Here is a 14,261-nt window from a genome sequence, read left to right as displayed (position 1 = left end):
ACTGGACTGGACTGGATTACAGCTGATACAAGGTGTGAAGGAACAAGGGGTGGCTGTGGGCATGCACTTGCTGCCGCTGCCAGTGTTTATCTGCATGGCAGCAGGGCATTTGGGCGTTGCCAGGAAGGCGTTTTTATGTAGATTCCTCCTCTTTCAGCACTGCATTGTGGTGCAAGCAAAAGAAGCAAATCCTGTCTGGCTTCCTCTCCGGCCTTTATTCACCTCCCGTGTAGCTGTGAGTGTGTGAGCCTGCAGGGCCCCATGGAATTGCCTAGAAGTAGGCTGAATCGCTGCAAGGGCTGAACAGCAGTATCGGGCAGGCTCGGGCAACGCGCGGCCCGTTCGGGTTATCGCTTCTCGGCCTTTTGGCTAAGATCAAGTGTAGTATCTGTTCTTATCAGTTTAATATCTGATACGTCCCCTATCTGGGGACCATATATTAAATGGATTTTTAGAACAGGGAGATGGAAATAGAGCTTGCTCTGTCCACTCCACGCATTGACCTGGTATTGCAGTATTTCCAGGACCGGTGCACCCTTTCCTTATGTGTTGACTAAAAGCAGATTCCAAAAGTGTTTTTTGTCTTTGCTATTGTTTCTGTCTTTCTGAAGGGATCTCCCCTTTTAATCCCATTATTTCAACACCTGTTGGACAATGCATGAGTGATAATGAGCTCATTGATTAAATGCAATTAATGAATAGATTGCCACCTCTTGTTGTGTGTCGTCTGTGTTTCTGTGTTTCCGGCATTTCACATTGGAACACCTCATTCACCTTCCTTGTCTTCTCTCCGCCCTCCCTTTTAGGTAAGTTAAAGAGCTGCACCTGAGCCAGCCACTGATTGATTGATTGATTGATTGATTGATTGATTGATTGATTGATTGATTGATTGATTGATGCAGCACAACAGTCAAATAGTGGAGTGGAGTAGGGGAACAGCAAACAGCCAATAAAGCAGCCCGCCCGCTCGCCTGCCCGCCACAATGGACCTACCTGTGTACACTAGATGGATGTGATGGAATGTACTGTCGTCCCTACATTTCAAGAAGAAGTAAGAATTGCAGTTGCAACAAAGCCTTGCTTGCCTACAAAGAGAGCAGCAATTTGGATTTGTTACTATGTTACCTAGAAGAATAACAAACTGTGCAAGGATGGAGGTTGTAGGAGCAAGGAGAAGTTGTCTGTAAAGTTGGTGGATGCCTATTTTCCATTTTGCAGTCCCTTGTCTCCCTCTTGTGGCCTCCTGGAGGCAACTAGCTGTGCAAAAAAAAGACAGCCTGGCGGCCGGCTGTTGCAATGTTGCCCTCTCAGGCAACACTGAGTGACTGACTGAGCCTCACCGTCTTATATAAAGTTCAGACGGAACTTTGCACGTGTCATAGTGGAGCCCTCAGGATTCCAGAGCCAGCTTTCTGACATCATAATGGGGCCTCAGAGATAAAAGCCTGGGCCCAGGCAGTGTTGGTCAGTGCTGCTCAGCAGGCAGCACTGGACTGGACTGGATTACAGCTGATACAAGGTGTGAAGGAACAAGGGGTGGCTGTGGGCATGCACTTGCTGCCGCTGCCAGTGTTTATCTGCATGGCAGCAGGGCATTTGGGCGTTGCCAGGAAGGCGTTTTTATGTAGATTCCTCCTCTTTCAGCACTGCATTGTGGTGCAAGCAAAAGAAGCAAATCCTGTCTGGCTTCCTCTCCGGCCTTTATTCACCTCCCGTGTAGCTGTGAGTGTGTGAGCCTGCAGGGCCCCATGGAATTGCCTAGAAGTAGGCTGAATCGCTGCAAGGGCTGAACAGCAGTATCGGGCAGGCTCGGGCAACGCGCGGCCCGTTCGGGTTATCGCTTCTCGGCCTTTTGGCTAAGATCAAGTGTAGTATCTGTTCTTATCAGTTTAATATCTGATACGTCCCCTATCTGGGGACCATATATTAAATGGATTTTTAGAACAGGGAGATGGAAATAGAGCTTGCTCTGTCCACTCCACGCATTGACCTGGTATTGCAGTATTTCCAGGACCGGTGCACCCTTTCCTTATGTGTTGACTAAAAGCAGATTCCAAAAGTGTTTTTTGTCTTTGCTATTGTTTCTGTCTTTCTGAAGGGATCTCCCCTTTTAATCCCATTATTTCAACACCTGTTGGACAATGCATGAGTGATAATGAGCTCATTGATTAAATGCAATTAATGAATAGATTGCCACCTCTTGTTGTGTGTCGTCTGTGTTTCTGTGTTTCCGGCATTTCACATTGGAACACCTCATTCACCTTCCTTGTCTTCTCTCCGCCCTCCCTTTTAGGTAAGTTAAAGAGCTGCACCTGAGCCAGCCACTGATTGATTGATTGATTGATTGATTGATTGATTGATTGATTGATTGATTGCAGCACAACAGTCAAATAGTGGAGTGGAGTAGGGGAACAGCAAACAGCCAATAAAGCAGCCCGCCCGCTCGCCTGCCCGCCACAATGGACCTACCTGTGTACACTAGATGGATGTGATGGAATGTACTGTCGTCCCTACATTTCAAGAAGAAGTAAGAATTGCAGTTGCAACAAAGCCTTGCTTGCCTACAAAGAGAGCAGCAATTTGGATTTGTTACTATGTTACCTAGAAGAATAACAAACTGTGCAAGGATGGAGGTTGTAGGAGCAAGGAGAAGTTGTCTGTAAAGTTGGTGGATGCCTATTTTCCATTTTGCAGTCCCTTGTCTCCCTCTTGTGGCCTCCTGGAGGCAACTAGCTGTGCAAAAAAAAGACAGCCTGGCGGCCGGCTGTTGCAGTGTTGCCCTCTCAGGCAACACTGAGTGACTGACTGAGCCTCACCGTCTTATATAAAGTTCAGACGGAACTTTGCACGTGTCATAGTGGAGCCCTCAGGATTCCAGAGCCAGCTTTCTGACATCATAATGGGGCGGCCTCAGAGATAAAAGCCTGGGCCCAGGCAGTGTTGGTCAGTGCTGCTCAGCAGGCAGCACTGGACTGGACTGGATTACAGCTGATACAAGGTGTGAAGGAACAAGGGGTGGCTGTGGGCATGCACTTGCTGCCGCTGCCAGTGTTTATCTGCATGGCAGCAGGGCATTTGGGCGTTGCCAGGAAGGCGTTTTTATGTAGATTCCTCCTCTTTCAGCACTGCATTGTGGTGCAAGCAAAAGAAGCAAATCCTGTCTGGCTTCCTCTCCGGCCTTTATTCACCTCCCGTGTAGCTGTGAGTGTGTGAGCCTGCAGGGCCCCATGGAATTGCCTAGAAGTAGGCTGAATCGCTGCAAGGGCTGAACAGCAGTATCGGGCAGGCTCGGGCAACGCGCGGCCCGTTCGGGTTATCGCTTCTCGGCCTTTTGGCTAAGATCAAGTGTAGTATCTGTTCTTATCAGTTTAATATCTGATACGTCCCCTATCTGGGGACCATATATTAAATGGATTTTTAGAACAGGGAGATGGAAATAGAGCTTGCTCTGTCCACTCCACGCATTGACCTGGTATTGCAGTATTTCCAGGACCGGTGCACCCTTTCCTTATGTGTTGACTAAAAGCAGATTCCAAAAGTGTTTTTTGTCTTTGCTATTGTTTCTGTCTTTCTGAAGGGATCTCCCCTTTTAATCCCATTATTTCAACACCTGTTGGACAATGCATGAGTGATAATGAGCTCATTGATTAAATGCAATTAATGAATAGATTGCCACCTCTTGTTGTGTGTCGTCTGTGTTTCTGTGTTTCCGGCATTTCACATTGGAACACCTCATTCACCTTCCTTGTCTTCTCTCCGCCCTCCCTTTTAGGTAAGTTAAAGAGCTGCACCTGAGCCAGCCACTGATTGATTGATTGATTGATTGATTGATTGATTGATTGATTGATTGATTGATTGATGCAGCACAACAGTCAAATAGTGGAGTGGAGTAGGGGAACAGCAAACAGCCAATAAAGCAGCCCGCCCGCTCGCCTGCCCGCCACAATGGACCTACCTGTGTACACTAGATGGATGTGATGGAATGTACTGTCGTCCCTACATTTCAAGAAGAAGTAAGAATTGCAGTTGCAACAAAGCCTTGCTTGCCTACAAAGAGAGCAGCAATTTGGATTTGTTACTATGTTACCTAGAAGAATAACAAACTGTGCAAGGATGGAGGTTGTAGGAGCAAGGAGAAGTTGTCTGTAAAGTTGGTGGATGCCTATTTTCCATTTTGCAGTCCCTTGTCTCCCTCTTGTGGCCTCCTGGAGGCAACTAGCTGTGCAAAAAAAAGACAGCCTGGCGGCCGGCTGTTGCAGTGTTGCCCTCTCAGGCAACACTGAGTGACTGACTGAGCCTCACCGTCTTATATAAAGTTCAGACGGAACTTTGCACGTGTCATAGTGGAGCCCTCAGGATTCCAGAGCCAGCTTTCTGACATCATAATGGGGCCTCAGAGATAAAAGCCTGGGCCCAGGCAGTGTTGGTCAGTGCTGCTCAGCAGGCAGCACTGGACTGGACTGGATTACAGCTGATACAAGGTGTGAAGGAACAAGGGGTGGCTGTGGGCATGCACTTGCTGCCGCTGCCAGTGTTTATCTGCATGGCAGCAGGGCATTTGGGCGTTGCCAGGAAGGCGTTTTTATGTAGATTCCTCCTCTTTCAGCACTGCATTGTGGTGCAAGCAAAAGAAGCAAATCCTGTCTGGCTTCCTCTCCGGCCTTTATTCACCTCCCGTGTAGCTGTGAGTGTGTGAGCCTGCAGGGCCCCATGAAATTGCCTAGAAGTAGGCTGAATCGCTGCAAGGGCTGAACAGCAGTATCGGGCAGGCTCGGGCAACGCGCGGCCCGTTCGGGTTATCGCTTCTCGGCCTTTTGGCTAAGATCAAGTGTAGTATCTGTTCTTATCAGTTTAATATCTGATACGTCCCCTATCTGGGGACCATATATTAAATGGATTTTTAGAACAGGGAGATGGAAATAGAGCTTGCTCTGTCCACTCCACGCATTGACCTGGTATTGCAGTATTTCCAGGACCGGTGCACCCTTTCCTTATGTGTTGACTAAAAGCAGATTCCAAAAGTGTTTTTTGTCTTTGCTATTGTTTCTGTCTTTCTGAAGGGATCTCCCCTTTTAATCCCATTATTTCAACACCTGTTGGACAATGCATGAGTGATAATGAGCTCATTGATTAAATGCAATTAATGAATAGATTGCCACCTCTTGTTGTGTGTCGTCTGTGTTTCTGTGTTTCCGGCATTTCACATTGGAACACCTCATTCACCTTCCTTGTCTTCTCTCCGCCCTCCCTTTTAGGTAAGTTAAAGAGCTGCACCTGAGCCAGCCACTGATTGATTGATTGATTGATTGATTGATTGATGCAGCACAACAGTCAAATAGTGGAGTGGAGTAGGGGAACAGCAAACAGCCAATAAAGCAGCCCGCCCGCTCGCCTGCCCGCCACAATGGACCTACCTGTGTACACTAGATGGATGTGATGGAATGTACTGTCGTCCCTACATTTCAAGAAGAAGTAAGAATTGCAGTTGCAACAAAGCCTTGCTTGCCTACAAAGAGAGCAGCAATTTGGATTTGTTACTATGTTACCTAGAAGAATAACAAACTGTGCAAAGATGGAGGTTGTAGGAGCAAGGAGAAGTTGTCTGTAAAGTTGGTGGATGCCTATTTTCCATTTTGCAGTCCCTTGTCTCCCTCTTGTGGCCTCCTGGAGGCAACTAGCTGTGCAAAAAAAAGACAGCCTGGCGGCCGGTTGTTGCAGTGTTGCCCTCTCAGGCAACACTGAGTGACTGACTGAGCCTCACCGTCTTATATAAAGTTCAGACGGAACTTTGCACGTGTCATAGTGGAGCCCTCAGGATTCCAGAGCCAGCTTTCTGACATCATAATGGGGCCTCAGAGATAAAAGCCTGGGCCCAGGCAGTGTTGGTCAGTGCTGCTCAGCAGGCAGCACTGGACTGGACTGGATTACAGCTGATACAAGGTGTGAAGGAACAAGGGGTGGCTGTGGGCATGCACTTGCTGCCGCTGCCAGTGTTTATCTGCATGGCAGCAGGGCATTTGGGCGTTGCCAGGAAGGCGTTTTTATGTAGATTCCTCCTCTTTCAGCACTGCATTGTGGTGCAAGCAAAAGAAGCAAATCCTGTCTGGCTTCCTCTCCGGCCTTTATTCACCTCCCGTGTAGCTGTGAGTGTGTGAGCCTGCAGGGCCCCATGGAATTGCCTAGAAGTAGGCTGAATCGCTGCAAGGGCTGAACGGCAGTATCGGGCAGGCTCGGGCAACGCGCGGCCCGTTCGGGTTATCGCTTCTCGGCCTTTTGGCTAAGATCAAGTGTAGTATCTGTTCTTATCAGTTTAATATCTGATACGTCCCCTATCTGGGGACCATATATTAAATGGATTTTTAGAACAGGGAGATGGAAATAGAGCTTGCTCTGTCCACTCCACGCATTGACCTGGTATTGCAGTATTTCCAGGACCGGTGCACCCTTTCCTTATGTGTTGACTAAAAGCAGATTCCAAAAGTGTTTTTTGTCTTTGCTATTGTTTCTGTCTTTCTGAAGGGATCTCCCCTTTTAATCCCATTATTTCAACACCTGTTGGACAATGCATGAGTGATAATGAGCTCATTGATTAAATGCAATTAATGAATAGATTGCCACCTCTTGTTGTGTGTCGTCTGTGTTTCTGTGTTTCCGGCATTTCACATTGGAACACCTCATTCACCTTCCTTGTCTTCTCTCCGCCCTCCCTTTTAGGTAAGTTAAAGAGCTGCACCTGAGCCAGCCACTGATTGATTGATTGATTGATTGATTGATTGATTGATTGATTGATTGATTGATGCAGCACAACAGTCAAATAGTGGAGTGGAGTAGGGGAACAGCAAACAGCCAATAAAGCAGCCCGCCCGCTCGCCTGCCCGCCACAATGGACCTACCTGTGTACACTAGATGGATGTGATGGAATGTACTGTCGTCCCTACATTTCAAGAAGAAGTAAGAATTGCAGTTGCAACAAAGCCTTGCTTGCCTACAAAGAGAGCAGCAATTTGGATTTGTTACTATGTTACCTAGAAGAATAACAAACTGTGCAAGGATGGAGGTTGTAGGAGCAAGGAGAAGTTGTCTGTAAAGTTGGTGGATGCCTATTTTCCATTTTGCAGTCCCTTGTCTCCCTCTTGTGGCCTCCTGGAGGCAACTAGCTGTGCAAAAAAAAGACAGCCTGGCGGCCGGCTGTTGCAGTGTTGCCCTCTCAGGCAACACTGAGTGACTGACTGAGCCTCACCGTCTTATATAAAGTTCAGACGGAACTTTGCACGTGTCATAGTGGAGCCCTCAGGATTCCAGAGCCAGCTTTCTGACATCATAATGGGGCCTCAGAGATAAAAGCCTGGGCCCAGGCAGTGTTGGTCAGTGCTGCTCAGCAGGCAGCACTGGACTGGACTGGATTACAGCTGATACAAGGTGTGAAGGAACAAGGGGTGGCTGTGGGCATGCACTTGCTGCCGCTGCCAGTGTTTATCTGCATGGCAGCAGGGCATTTGGGCGTTGCCAGGAAGGCGTTTTTATGTAGATTCCTCCTCTTTCAGCACTGCATTGTGGTGCAAGCAAAAGAAGCAAATCCTGTCTGGCTTCCTCTCCGGCCTTTATTCACCTCCCGTGTAGCTGTGAGTGTGTGAGCCTGCAGGGCCCCATGGAATTGCCTAGAAGTAGGCTGAATCGCTGCAAGGGCTGAACAGCAGTATCGGGCAGGCTCGGGCAACGCGCGGCCCGTTCGGGTTATCGCTTCTCGGCCTTTTGGCTAAGATCAAGTGTAGTATCTGTTCTTATCAGTTTAATATCTGATACGTCCCCTATCTGGGGACCATATATTAAATGGATTTTTAGAACAGGGAGATGGAAATAGAGCTTGCTCTGTCCACTCCACGCATTGACCTGGTATTGCAGTATTTCCAGGACCGGTGCACCCTTTCCTTATGTGTTGACTAAAAGCAGATTCCAAAAGTGTTTTTTGTCTTTGCTATTGTTTCTGTCTTTCTGAAGGGATCTCCCCTTTTAATCCCATTATTTCAACACCTGTTGGACAATGCATGAGTGATAATGAGCTCATTGATTAAATGCAATTAATGAATAGATTGCCACCTCTTGTTGTGTGTCGTCTGTGTTTCTGTGTTTCCGGCATTTCACATTGGAACACCTCATTCACCTTCCTTGTCTTCTCTCCGCCCTCCCTTTTAGGTAAGTTAAAGAGCTGCACCTGAGCCAGCCACTGATTGATTGATTGATTGATTGATTGATTGATTGATTGATTGATTGATTGATTGATTGATTGATTGATTGATTGATGCAGCACAACAGTCAAATAGTGGAGTGGAGTAGGGGAACAGCAAACAGCCAATAAAGCAGCCCGCCCGCTCGCCTGCCCGCCACAATGGACCTACCTGTGTACACTAGATGGATGTGATGGAATGTACTGTCGTCCCTACATTTCAAGAAGAAGTAAGAATTGCAGTTGCAACAAAGCCTTGCTTGCCTACAAAGAGAGCAGCAATTTGGATTTGTTACTATGTTACCTAGAAGAATAACAAACTGTGCAAGGATGGAGGTTGTAGGAGCAAGGAGAAGTTGTCTGTAAAGTTGGTGGATGCCTATTTTCCATTTTGCAGTCCCTTGTCTCCCTCTTGTGGCCTCCTGGAGGCAACTAGCTGTGCAAAAAAAAGACAGCCTGGCGGCCGGCTGTTGCAGTGTTGCCCTCTCAGGCAACACTGAGTGACTGACTGAGCCTCACCGTCTTATATAAAGTTCAGACGGAACTTTGCACGTGTCATAGTGGAGCCCTCAGGATTCCAGAGCCAGCTTTCTGACATCATAATGGGGCCTCAGAGATAAAAGCCTGGGCCCAGGCAGTGTTGGTCAGTGCTGCTTAGCAGGCAGCACTGGACTGGACTGGATTACAGCTGATACAAGGTGTGAAGGAACAAGGGGTGGCTGTGGGCATGCACTTGCTGCCGCTGCCAGTGTTTATCTGCATGGCAGCAGGGCATTTGGGCGTTGCCAGGAAGGCATTTTTATGTAGATTCCTCCTCTTTCAGCACTGCATTGTGGTGCAAGCAAAAGAAGCAAATCCTGTCTGGCTTCCTCTCCGGCCTTTATTCACCTCCCGTGTAGCTGTGAGTGTGTGAGCCTGCAGGGCCCCATGAAATTGCCTAGAAGTAGGCTGAATCGCTGCAAGGGCTGAACAGCAGTATCGGGCAGGCTCGGGCAACGCGCGGCCCGTTCGGGTTATCGCTTCTCGGCCTTTTGGCTAAGATCAAGTGTAGTATCTGTTCTTATCAGTTTAATATCTGATACGTCCCCTATCTGGGGACCATATATTAAATGGATTTTTAGAACAGGGAGATGGAAATAGAGCTTGCTCTGTCCACTCCACGCATTGACCTGGTATTGCAGTATTTCCAGGACCGGTGCACCCTTTCCTTATGTGTTGACTAAAAGCAGATTCCAAAAGTGTTTTTTGTCTTTGCTATTGTTTCTGTCTTTCTGAAGGGATCTCCCCTTTTAATCCCATTATTTCAACACCTGTTGGACAATGCATGAGTGATAATGAGCTCATTGATTAAATGCAATTAATGAATAGATTGCCACCTCTTGTTGTGTGTCGTCTGTGTTTCTGTGTTTCCGGCATTTCACATTGGAACACCTCATTCACCTTCCTTGTCTTCTCTCCGCCCTCCCTTTTAGGTAAGTTAAAGAGCTGCACCTGAGCCAGCCACTGATTGATTGATTGATTGATTGATTGATTGATTGATTGATTGATTGATTGATTGATGCAGCACAACAGTCAAATAGTGGAGTGGAGTAGGGGAACAGCAAACAGCCAATAAAGCAGCCCGCCCGCTCGCCTGCCCGCCACAATGGACCTACCTGTGTACACTAGATGGATGTGATGGAATGTACTGTCGTCCCTACATTTCAAGAAGAAGTAAGAATTGCAGTTGCAACAAAGCCTTGCTTGCCTACAAAGAGAGCAGCAATTTGGATTTGTTACTATGTTACCTAGAAGAATAACAAACTGTGCAAAGATGGAGGTTGTAGGAGCAAGGAGAAGTTGTCTGTAAAGTTGGTGGATGCCTATTTTCCATTTTGCAGTCCCTTGTCTCCCTCTTGTGGCCTCCTGGAGGCAACTAGCTGTGCAAAAAAAAGACAGCCTGGCGGCCGGTTGTTGCAGTGTTGCCCTCTCAGGCAACACTGAGTGACTGACTGAGCCTCACCGTCTTATATAAAGTTCAGACGGAACTTTGCACGTGTCATAGTGGAGCCCTCAGGATTCCAGAGCCAGCTTTCTGACATCATAATGGGGCCTCAGAGATAAAAGCCTGGGCCCAGGCAGTGTTGGTCAGTGCTGCTCAGCAGGCAGCACTGGACTGGACTGGATTACAGCTGATACAAGGTGTGAAGGAACAAGGGGTGGCTGTGGGCATGCACTTGCTGCCGCTGCCAGTGTTTATCTGCATGGCAGCAGGGCATTTGGGCGTTGCCAGGAAGGCGTTTTTATGTAGATTCCTCCTCTTTCAGCACTGCATTGTGGTGCAAGCAAAAGAAGCAAATCCTGTCTGGCTTCCTCTCCGGCCTTTATTCACCTCCCGTGTAGCTGTGAGTGTGTGAGCCTGCAGGGCCCCATGGAATTGCCTAGAAGTAGGCTGAATCGCTGCAAGGGCTGAACAGCAGTATCGGGCAGGCTCGGGCAACGCGCGGCCCGTTCGGGTTATCGCTTCTCGGCCTTTTGGCTAAGATCAAGTGTAGTATCTGTTCTTATCAGTTTAATATCTGATACGTCCCCTATCTGGGGACCATATATTAAATGGATTTTTAGAACAGGGAGATGGAAATAGAGCTTGCTCTGTCCACTCCACGCATTGACCTGGTATTGCAGTATTTCCAGGACCGGTGCACCCTTTCCTTATGTGTTGACTAAAAGCAGATTCCAAAAGTGTTTTTTGTCTTTGCTATTGTTTCTGTCTTTCTGAAGGGATCTCCCCTTTTAATCCCATTATTTCAACACCTGTTGGACAATGCATGAGTGATAATGAGCTCATTGATTAAATGCAATTAATGAATAGATTGCCACCTCTTGTTGTGTGTCGTCTGTGTTTCTGTGTTTCCGGCATTTCACATTGGAACACCTCATTCACCTTCCTTGTCTTCTCTCCGCCCTCCCTTTTAGGTAAGTTAAAGAGCTGCATCTGAGCCAGCCACTGATTGATTGATTGATTGATTGATTGATTGATTGATTGATTGATTGATTGATTGATTGATTGATGCAGCACAACAGTCAAATAGTGGAGTGGAGTAGGGGAACAGCAAACAGCCAATAAAGCAGCCCGCCCGCTCGCCTGCCCGCCACAATGGACCTACCTGTGTACACTAGATGGATGTGATGGAATGTACTGTCGTCCCTACATTTCAAGAAGAAGTAAGAATTGCAGTTGCAACAAAGCCTTGCTTGCCTACAAAGAGAGCAGCAATTTGGATTTGTTACTATGTTACCTAGAAGAATAACAAACTGTGCAAGGATGGAGGTTGTAGGAGCAAGGAGAAGTTGTCTGTAAAGTTGGTGGATGCCTATTTTCCATTTTGCAGTCCCTTGTCTCCCTCTTGTGGCCTCCTGGAGGCAACTAGCTGTGCAAAAAAAAGACAGCCTGGCGGCCGGCTGTTGCAGTGTTGCCCTCTCAGGCAACACTGAGTGACTGACTGAGCCTCACCGTCTTATATAAAGTTCAGACGGAACTTTGCACGTGTCATAGTGGAGCCCTCAGGATTCCAGAGCCAGCTTTCTGACATCATAATGGGGCCTCAGAGATAAAAGCCTGGGCCCAGGCAGTGTTGGTCAGTGCTGCTCAGCAGGCAGCACTGGACTGGACTGGATTACAGCTGATACAAGGTGTGAAGGAACAAGGGGTGGCTGTGGGCATGCACTTGCTGCCGCTGCCAGTGTTTATCTGCATGGCAGCAGGGCATTTGGGCGTTGCCAGGAAGGCGTTTTTATGTAGATTCCTCCTCTTTCAGCACTGCATTGTGGTGCAAGCAAAAGAAGCAAATCCTGTCTGGCTTCCTCTCCGGCCTTTATTCACCTCCCGTGTAGCTGTGAGTGTGTGAGCCTGCAGGGCCCCATGGAATTGCCTAGAAGTAGGCTGAATCGCTGCAAGGGCTGAACAGCAGTATCGGGCAGGCTCGGGCAACGCGCGGCCCGTTCGGGTTATCGCTTCTCGGCCTTTTGGCTAAGATCAAGTGTAGTATCTGTTCTTATCAGTTTAATATCTGATACGTCCCCTATCTGGGGACCATATATTAAATGGATTTTTAGAACAGGGAGATGGAAATAGAGCTTGCTCTGTCCACTCCACGCATTGACCTGGTATTGCAGTATTTCCAGGACCGGTGCACCCTTTCCTTATGTGTTGACTAAAAGCAGATTCCAAAAGTGTTTTTTGTCTTTGCTATTGTTTCTGTCTTTCTGAAGGGATCTCCCCTTTTAATCCCATTATTTCAACACCTGTTGGACAATGCATGAGTGATAATGAGCTCATTGATTAAATGCAATTAATGAATAGATTGCCACCTCTTGTTGTGTGTCGTCTGTGTTTCTGTGTTTCCGGCATTTCACATTGGAACACCTCATTCACCTTCCTTGTCTTCTCTCCGCCCTCCCTTTTAGGTAAGTTAAAGAGCTGCACCTGAGCCAGCCACTGATTGATTGATTGATTGATTGATTGATTGATTGATTGATTGATTGATTGATTGATTGATGCAGCACAACAGTCAAATAGTGGAGTGGAGTAGGGGAACAGCAAACAGCCAATAAAGCAGCCCGCCCGCTCGCCTGCCCGCCACAATGGACCTACCTGTGTACACTAGATGGATATGATGGAATGTACTGTCGTCCCTACATTTCAAGAAGAAGTAAGAATTGCAGTTGCAACAAAGCCTTGCTTGCCTACAAAGAGAGCAGCAATTTGGATTTGTTACTATGTTACCTAGAAGAATAACAAACTGTGCAAGGATGGAGGTTGTAGGAGCAAGGAGAAGTTGTCTGTAAAGTTGGTGGATGCCTATTTTCCATTTTGCAGTCCCTTGTCTCCCTCTTGTGGCCTCCTGGAGGCAACTAGCTGTGCAAAAAAAAGACAGCCTGGCGGCCGGCTGTTGCAGTGTTGCCCTCTCAGGCAACACTGAGTGACTGACTGAGCCTCACCGTCTTATATAAAGTTCAGACGGAACTTTGCACGTGTCATAGTGGAGCCCTCAGGATTCCAGAGCCAGCTTTCTGACATCATAATGGGGCCTCAGAGATAAAAGCCTGGGCCCAGGCAGTGTTGGTCAGTGCTGCTCAGCAGGCAGCACTGGACTGGACTGGATTACAGCTGATACAAGGTGTGAAGGAACAAGGGGTGGCTGTGGGCATGCACTTGCTGCCGCTGCCAGTGTTTATCTGCATGGCAGCAGGGCATTTGGGCGTTGCCAGGAAGGCGTTTTTATGTAGATTCCTCCTCTTTCAGCACTGCATTGTGGTGCAAGCAAAAGAAGCAAATCCTGTCTGGCTTCCTCTCCGGCCTTTATTCACCTCCCGTGTAGCTGTGAGTGTGTGAGCCTGCAGGGCCCCATGGAATTGCCTAGAAGTAGGCTGAATCGCTGCAAGGGCTGAACAGCAGTATCGGGCAGGCTCGGGCAACGCGCGGCCCGTTCGGGTTATCGCTTCTCGGCCTTTTGGCTAAGATCAAGTGTAGTATCTGTTCTTATCAGTTTAATATCTGATACGTCCCCTATCTGGGGACCATATATTAAATGGATTTTTAGAACAGGGAGATGGAAATAGAGCTTGCTCTGTCCACTCCACGCATTGACCTGGTATTGCAGTATTTCCAGGACCGGTGCACCCTTTCCTTATGTGTTGACTAAAAGCAGATTCCAAAAGTGTTTTTTGTCTTTGCTATTGTTTCTGTCTTTCTGAAGGGATCTCCCCTTTTAATCCCATTATTTCAACACCTGTTGGACAATGCATGAGTGATAATGAGCTCATTGATTAAATGCAATTAATGAATAGATTGCCACCTCTTGTTGTGTGTCGTCTGTGTTTCTGTGTTTCCGGCATTTCACATTGGAACACCTCATTCACCTTCCTTGTCTTCTCTCCGCCCTCCCTTTTAGGTAAGTTAAAGAGCTGCACCTGAGCCAGCCACTGATTGATTGATTGATTGATTGATTGATTGATTGATTGATTGATTGATTGATTGATTGATGCAGCACAACAG

The 14,261-nt window shown here is 47.6% G+C and overlaps 10 non-coding genes across 10 annotated transcripts; all 10 read left to right on the top strand.

The window, feature by feature from the left end:
* Positions 1-349: 349 nt before the first annotated feature.
* On the top strand, positions 350-540 carry LOC142687602 (U2 spliceosomal RNA). The gene has a single exon (XR_012856811.1). It is a non-coding gene; the product is annotated as a U2 spliceosomal RNA (small nuclear RNA).
* Positions 541-1,836: 1,296 nt separating this feature from the next.
* Positions 1,837-2,027, top strand: LOC142687601 (U2 spliceosomal RNA). Its single transcript, XR_012856810.1, has one exon. It is a non-coding gene; the product is annotated as a U2 spliceosomal RNA (small nuclear RNA).
* A 1,288-nt stretch (positions 2,028-3,315) lies between these two features.
* Positions 3,316-3,506, top strand: LOC142687599 (U2 spliceosomal RNA). The gene has a single exon (XR_012856809.1). It is a non-coding gene; the product is annotated as a U2 spliceosomal RNA (small nuclear RNA).
* Positions 3,507-4,798: 1,292 nt separating this feature from the next.
* LOC142687597 (U2 spliceosomal RNA) lies at positions 4,799-4,989 on the top strand. Its single transcript, XR_012856807.1, has one exon. It is a non-coding gene; the product is annotated as a U2 spliceosomal RNA (small nuclear RNA).
* Positions 4,990-6,257: 1,268 nt separating this feature from the next.
* Positions 6,258-6,448, top strand: LOC142687596 (U2 spliceosomal RNA). The gene has a single exon (XR_012856806.1). It is a non-coding gene; the product is annotated as a U2 spliceosomal RNA (small nuclear RNA).
* A 1,288-nt stretch (positions 6,449-7,736) lies between these two features.
* On the top strand, positions 7,737-7,927 carry LOC142687595 (U2 spliceosomal RNA). Its single transcript, XR_012856805.1, has one exon. It is a non-coding gene; the product is annotated as a U2 spliceosomal RNA (small nuclear RNA).
* Positions 7,928-9,239: 1,312 nt separating this feature from the next.
* Positions 9,240-9,430, top strand: LOC142687594 (U2 spliceosomal RNA). Its single transcript, XR_012856804.1, has one exon. It is a non-coding gene; the product is annotated as a U2 spliceosomal RNA (small nuclear RNA).
* A 1,292-nt stretch (positions 9,431-10,722) lies between these two features.
* On the top strand, positions 10,723-10,913 carry LOC142687593 (U2 spliceosomal RNA). The gene has a single exon (XR_012856803.1). It is a non-coding gene; the product is annotated as a U2 spliceosomal RNA (small nuclear RNA).
* A 1,300-nt stretch (positions 10,914-12,213) lies between these two features.
* LOC142687592 (U2 spliceosomal RNA) lies at positions 12,214-12,404 on the top strand. Its single transcript, XR_012856802.1, has one exon. It is a non-coding gene; the product is annotated as a U2 spliceosomal RNA (small nuclear RNA).
* Positions 12,405-13,700: 1,296 nt separating this feature from the next.
* LOC142687591 (U2 spliceosomal RNA) lies at positions 13,701-13,891 on the top strand. The gene has a single exon (XR_012856801.1). It is a non-coding gene; the product is annotated as a U2 spliceosomal RNA (small nuclear RNA).
* The last annotated feature ends 370 nt before the right edge of the window (positions 13,892-14,261 follow it).

The sequence above is a fragment of the Rhinoderma darwinii genome, assembly GCF_050947455.1.
Source record: "Rhinoderma darwinii isolate aRhiDar2 chromosome 5 unlocalized genomic scaffold, aRhiDar2.hap1 SUPER_5_unloc_24, whole genome shotgun sequence".
In the NCBI taxonomy this organism is placed as follows: domain Eukaryota; kingdom Metazoa; phylum Chordata; class Amphibia; order Anura; family Rhinodermatidae; genus Rhinoderma; species Rhinoderma darwinii.
This window is presented reverse-complemented; position numbering and strand designations above follow the sequence as displayed.